Here is a 6,883-nt window from a genome sequence, read left to right as displayed (position 1 = left end):
GCTGGCCAGTTTGGGATCTGAACACTTGACCTTGGTGTTATTCATATTCATTAATTTGATCCTCAAAATAACCATATGAGTAGGTTACTATTATTATTCACATTTTATGGCTGAGGAAAGAGGGGTGCTGAGAAGTTAAGTAATTTGCCCAAGGTCACTAGAGTTAGTAAGTGATAGGACTAAGATTCAGTCCACGCTCTTAAACACTATGTTCTACTTCCTGGTGCTGTGTGGTGTTTAAGTGTCCTGGAAGTCTGGATAGTAGGGGAGACAGAGAAAGATTATAAAGAGTCTCCTGAAGAGCAAAAGCTGGATTCTCAATAGGAACTACTGACCTTTGAGGCCAGATAATTTTTTTTTTTTCCTTTTTGTCTTTTTTCGTGACCGGTAACGGGATTGCATCCCTCGGTGTCGCGCCCGTACCGCGACCGGCAACGGGATCGCAACCCTCGGTGTCGCGCCTGCACGGCGCTCAACCAGTGAGCGGACCGGTCTCTATATGGGATCGGACCGGTCTCTATATGGGATCCGAACCCTCGGTGGGAGCGCCGCAGCACTCCCAAGTGCCGCACTCTACCGAGTGCGCCTCCGGGCCAGCCCAAGGCCAGATAATTCTTTGTTGTGGGAGCCTGTCCTGTGCACTGTAGGATGTTTAGTAGCATTCCTGGCTTCTACCCACTAGATGCCATTAGTACACCTTCTCCCTCAGTTGTGACAAGCAAAAACGTCTCCAGACATTGCCAAATTCCCCCTCAGGGGAAAAATCACCCCCAACCACTGAAGCAGACCTCGAAGGATAAGACAGACCTCCAGCCAGAAGGCACAGCTGAGCAAAAATGTGGAAGCAGAGAATAAACATAGCCCATGGGAGAGCTCAATGAAGTTGACCACCTTCTGAAAGCCAGAGGATGAAATGCGGGGGAAGACAAGGCTGGATAGGGAGGAATGACAAAAGTGCTAAACAACATATTTCCTTCCTCTTTCTTCATCCATATAAAGATCTAATAACAAGCCAGTATTGGAAACATCCCCAACACATGGGGTTGGGGAAAGGAGCTAAAAGGGGTAGAAATGGCAAAATAATCACGTGAGGGTGTGACTTTAAGAAAATTATCGAAAAAATGTTGTTGAGAGTTTACTGTGGACAGAGTGGTATAACAAGGGGCTATAAATACAAAGAAATGGAGGTAAAACCCATTCCCTGGGTTCAATGAGCTTACTGGGAAGAAAGACACCAAGCTAAAATGCTGGTGGAAATTTAATAATTTCCTACTTCATTATCTCTTTTTCCACTCACAAGCCTAGAAATTCAAAGGTTTGTAGTTTTAAAATGACATTTCTCAGGTTGTAAAAGTCTTCCTTTGGTCAAGTGATATACTCAAATTTGAAGTGAGAGGATATGGTAACCGTACATATACATTAAAAAAGCAGTACATACCAGTGGCCAAATTAATCACATGGAAAATTAGTGCTACAGGATTTTAGAGTTAGAAAAAATCTTTAGGGACAGCCCGCGGCTCACTCGGGAGAGTGCGGTGCTGATAACACCAAGGCCACGGGTTCGGATCCCATATAGGGATGGCCGGTTTGCTCACTGGGTGAGCATGGTGCTGACAACACCAAGTCAAGGGTTAAGATCCCCTTACCGGTCATCTTTAAAAAAAAAAAAAAAAGAAAAGAAAAGAAAAAATCTTTAAAGGTTAAAAATAGGGCTGAAAATTGAAGGAGAAAACTTAGATAAACAGAGAACAGAAGGAAGTGGATGAGGTGAGTAAAGACCTGTTTACAACTTTTGGTCTTAAATTTGGTCGCAGCTGCTCCCGTGCAGAACTTGTAATAACTAGACATATTTGTGGAATGACAGGAAAAAAACACATGGGTGTGCCTCTTCCTGGATGGGTAGTAAACAGTATAGAAATGGACTGCTTTGTGTTCAAATTCGGGCTCTGCCATTTACTGTCTAAGCTTAAGAAAGATATTTTACTCAAATTATTCGACCTGTTTCCTACCTATAAAATGCAGATAACTGTACCTACCTCATGAATTAGTTAAATACATGTCAAGTAATTAGAATAGTCTTGTACACGCTAACTATGCAAATACCAGTTATGATTATCATTATTTATACAGCTGAAGATCAATTAAATCATACTCAATTGTTGGGTTTCCAACAAACAAGGAGAAAAATCTCCTACCTCAGTGCCCACTCAAATGGTCCTAGATGAAGGGGAAAATCTACAATGTTAACAATTCACTTCTGTAAGATTCTAAAAAAGAGAATTTATTTCCCATACTTATCCGCGGACTCATGTGACCCAAAGCGAAGTCCAGTCCACTTCAAAAGGTGGGCCATAATCTACACTGCAAGAGAGTCAGGGTGATTATGGGCACCAGTTTTGGAATAAATAAGCCAGAAGTCATGGGCCGGCCAGTGGCGCACTGGAGAGTGCGCCGCTTGGGAGTGCGGCGGCGCTCCCGCCAAGGGTTCGGATCCCACATACAGACCAGTTCCCGCTCACTGGCTGAGCGAGGTGCGGGCGCAACACCGAGGGTTGCGATCCCGTTGCCGGTCCGTTGCCGGACACGAAGAAAGACAAAAAGGAAAACAAACAAACAAACAAACAAATACCAGCTCCACTACTTACTAGCTGTGAGAAATTGGGCAAGTTATTTAAGCTGTCCCAAATTCAGTTTCCACAACCATAAAATGTGGATAATAACGGGTCCTATGTAAGAGGAATTTTGTGAGGATTTAAATGTGGTAGACACTCAAAGCCTACCACAGTGCCTGTTACTTATTATAAATAAAGCTCAGTAAATGACCGCAATTATTTTAGTCCTAAGTAAAGCACCAATGTTTCTCCCCATAAACTCCATAACAGATTTGTCCAGAACCAATCTGTGCTAGAAGCGATAACTTCTTGAACTAGAATGAGGATGGTTCCCTGCCTAGACTGTAACTCCTAAGCAAAGTAGCACTAACAGTGGACCACTGGGTTTTCTCCGATTGCCTGAAGTGTCTCGGGGGCTCTTACATTGCAACCTATCGTCCAGCGCCAGGATCCAACCCCGAGAGGGGTCTCACCACTGACCCTAGGGCTTGACGATCGGGTTCTCTAGTTAAGTCTCTGGGACCACCCAAGTCAGCAATGAGAAGTCACCAAGTCTCAGCCTCTGCCGCCGGTGGAGGAAGGGTCGTGCCCTAGATCTATTCGCCGAAGAGGTCGCAGCTGCTCCGGTGCAGACAAAAGACTCTAGGGCGGGATCCGACAAAGGAACCGGACACCCTGCCCCTGGTCCTCCGCCGTCACCTGAAGTCCGTAGCCTCGCCAGCTACTCGCTCGAGGTCCGCCTGGGCGCCGCCATCTTTCGCCGCGGCGCCGTGTTTCCGCCCCTGCCAGAAGGCAGCTTCCGGCCCGCAGCCGGCCCCGCCCCTCCCGGGCTTGTATTCTTGGCGTTGCCGAGGGGTGAGTGCGCCGCTACGCCGCTCGCGGTGTTCTACGCTTCGTAATCCTTGTGGCGACTTTCAGAACACACGTCCTTCTGCTGTGGAGCAGACTCAGGCCTTCCATGCACCCAACACCCGTGGCAGGGGCAAAAGGTTGCCTCTGCGCGCACCGCCCGCATAAACACACCCTACACCCCAGCACCCACCCACGGGCGGCGCGCAGAAACCTGCGCGCGCACTCCAATGGGACCTCCCCAGTGTGTTTATGAACGAGCGAGAAGGCGACCATGCAGAAGGCACAAGGTCCTTTCCCTGGCTGGCTTCGTGCGCGGAGGCCGCACGAAGCCTGGAATTACTGTAAAAGACGTGAACCAGCAGGAGTTCGTCAGAGCTCTGGCAGCGTTCCTCAAAAAGTGCGGGAAGCTGCAAGTCCCCATGGGTGGGCACGGTCAAGCTGGCCAAGCACGAACAGCTTGCTCCCTAAGATGAAAACGGACTCTTCACACGAGCTGCTTCCACAGCGTGGCACTTGTACCTCCGAGCGGAGCTGGAGCCCTCAGAGAAATGGTGTCATACCCAGCCACTTCAGCTGAGGCTCCAAAAGAGTAGGCTACTGGGTCCTCCAAGCCCTGGAGGGACGAAAGTTGTGGAAAAGGACCTAGACGGGGCCGCAAACTGACACTTCAGGGACAGAGAGATCTGTACAGAATTGCCGGACAGGTGGCAGCTGCCAACAAGAAGCATTAGAACAAATGATGCTGAGTTAATAAATTGCCTCATTCAAAGAAAAAACAAACCACACTAATGTAACATGTTAATAATAAGAGAAACTATATATGGTGGGGGGGGAGGGTATGGGAACTATTTGTACTTTCTGCCCAGTTTCTCTGTAAACCTAAAACTGCTATAAAAATGAAGTCTATTAGAAGAAAAAAGAGGAAGAAGAAGAAGAAGAAAGAGGGAAAAGAAGAAAGCCCAAGGAAGAGAAGACTGCCAGAGTGCACTGGGGAAATGGTGGTGATGAAGAGAAAGAGAAGAAAACAGCCTTATTGCCAGCAAGGTTATCCCCTTCCCAAGCATCTTGCCTTTGTTCATGCCAGTCTCCCTTCTTGGAAATCTTCCCTCTTTTCCCTGCTACCCCCACCCTCAAAATCTTTCTTTTCCTTTAAGGCCTACTCAGAGTCAACTCTAAAACCTATGCCAACCAGGCCTACTCACCGAACTTTCTTTGGAATCACCCGTAATCTTACCATCCGCACCACTAATGTAGCACACTGGGAATGCACTGCCTACTACCAACTATAGCTGGGTACCTTTTCCCAAGCGTATGTCCTGTTACCTCAAATAGACTCTGAGTTTCTTGGGGTTCCCAGATATTGTTCTTTGCACCCATGATGCTCAGCATGCAGCATATTTCCATGCACATAGTAGCACCTCAGTAAATCATTGCTTGATTGAAGGATCAATCAAAAAATTGATCAAAGTTTAAGCAATTTTAGTCCAGTGGTTCTCAAACTTTAGCAGGCATCAGAATCATCTGGAAGGCTTGTTATAACACTACTGGTTGTGGTGGTTTTCTTTCTTGCACATTTGTTAAGTTTTCAAATGGGCCCAACTCTGCCACATATGAAGGCTCTTCAAAAAGTTCATTTTATGTTATCTTTTTCTTTTCTTTTTTTTTTTTTTTTTTTTTTTTTTTTTTTTTTTTTTTTTTTTTTTGTGGCTGGCCAGTTGGGGGATCTGAACCCTAACCGGCCAGCCCTCTGTGTTATCTTTTAATTCCATTTTCCACAAACTCTTTGAAGTACCCTCGTATGTTACATAGGAGCTGGCAAAGGCTTGATCACAAAGGGATCTCTCTCAAGTTTTTCCTGAATCAGAGATTGGCTCCCACATGTGGCAGGCTATCTTGTAAGTTTAAATCTTTACAGACAGGCTAACATAGGCCTGAGGAGAGTCTGTGCTGAGGGTATGGATCTCTATTCCTGTGATGGGTTTGCAAAAGTAAAAAAACACAACAAAACGAAACAAATTGCTGGGCCTCACCCTCAGAGTTTCTGATTCCGTAGGTCTCTATAGGACCCAAAAGTCTGCTTTTCTAATAAGTTTCCAGGTGATGCTTCTGGTCTAGGACTACAACAGATCTACAGAATCCTTGCAAGTTCTCTTGGCCTCTATCACAGCAGTAAATTTGTTTGTTTGTTTTTGGCAGCTGGCTGGTCTGGGGATCCTAACCCTTGACCTTGGTGTTACGACACCATGCTCTAACCAACTGAGCTACCTGGCCAGCCACTAACAATAAATTTTAACTGCTAAGATTTAGCCAGCCTGACATCCAAAATAGTACTGGACCTGGTCAGAAGTTATGGGGGGGGGGGGAAGGAAGAGAACTGGAACCAAAAATGCAGATGAACAATAGTAAAAAATCATTGTTCGCAATGAAGTAATGAGATAATGGCTCCAGGCAATTACAATCAATGACTGTTAAAACTATTAGGTAAAAGGTTGATGAGGACTTTCTATAGATCAGGCTGCCAGCATACAAACCAACTGACGAATCTTAACATCACTAAAGGTGGGACACTGACATAATGTGCATCTTGACATCGTGCAATTGAAACTACAAAACCCCTCCAAAGAAGCCTTCTTGTCAGAAAATTGAAACTGGGGCCGGCCCGTGGCTCACTCGGTAGAGTGCGGTGCTAATAACACCAAGGCCCCGGGTTCGGATCCCACATGGGGATGGCCGGTTCGCTCACTGGCTGAGCGTGGTGCTGACAACACCAAATCAAGGGTTAAGATCCCCTTACCGGTCATCTTTAAAAAAAAAAAAAAAAAAAGAAAATTGAAACTGAATCTAGCCAAGCATCTGGATCTAACTACCAATCAACAGGAAATATAGATGGTAGAGGAACATGTTATATGATGATACAAGGATACAATTAACCAAATCCAGAGTGTGGAAAATTCCATAAATGATGTAGTTTCTTCTATAAATTACATGTCCAGGAGAGAAGGGGACTTTTGGGGAAACTAAACAGAAACTGAGTTTTGTATGATATTAAGGAGTTTTAAAGTTTTTGTTGGGTATGAATTTTTTTTAAAAATAATCTTTATTTTAGAATAGTTTTAGATTTACAGAAAAATTTCAAAGAAAGAGAATTGCAATTTATTCCAGTTTCCCTTGTTAACATCTAATATCAATATGGTACATTTGTTAGAATTAATGGACTAATATTGATACATTATTACCAACTAAAATCTATACTTTATTCAGATTTCCTCAATTTTTCCCTAATGCCCTTTTTCTCTTCTGGGACACATCAAGGATATCATATTACATTTAGTGGTCATGTCTCCTTAAACTCCTCTTGGCTATAACAATTTCTTAGACTTTTTTTTTTTTTTTTTTTTTTTTTTTTTTTTTTTTTTAAC

The 6,883-nt window shown here is 44.5% G+C and overlaps 1 pseudogene; it reads left to right on the top strand.

Moving 5' to 3' along the window:
- Positions 1-3,691: 3,691 nt before the first annotated feature.
- On the top strand, positions 3,692-4,230 carry LOC103603273 (annotated as a pseudogene).
- The last annotated feature ends 2,653 nt before the right edge of the window (positions 4,231-6,883 follow it).

This window comes from Galeopterus variegatus, unplaced genomic scaffold (assembly GCF_000696425.1).
Source record: "Galeopterus variegatus unplaced genomic scaffold, G_variegatus-3.0.2 Scaffold119, whole genome shotgun sequence".
Classification (NCBI taxonomy): domain Eukaryota; kingdom Metazoa; phylum Chordata; class Mammalia; order Dermoptera; family Cynocephalidae; genus Galeopterus; species Galeopterus variegatus.
This window is presented reverse-complemented; position numbering and strand designations above follow the sequence as displayed.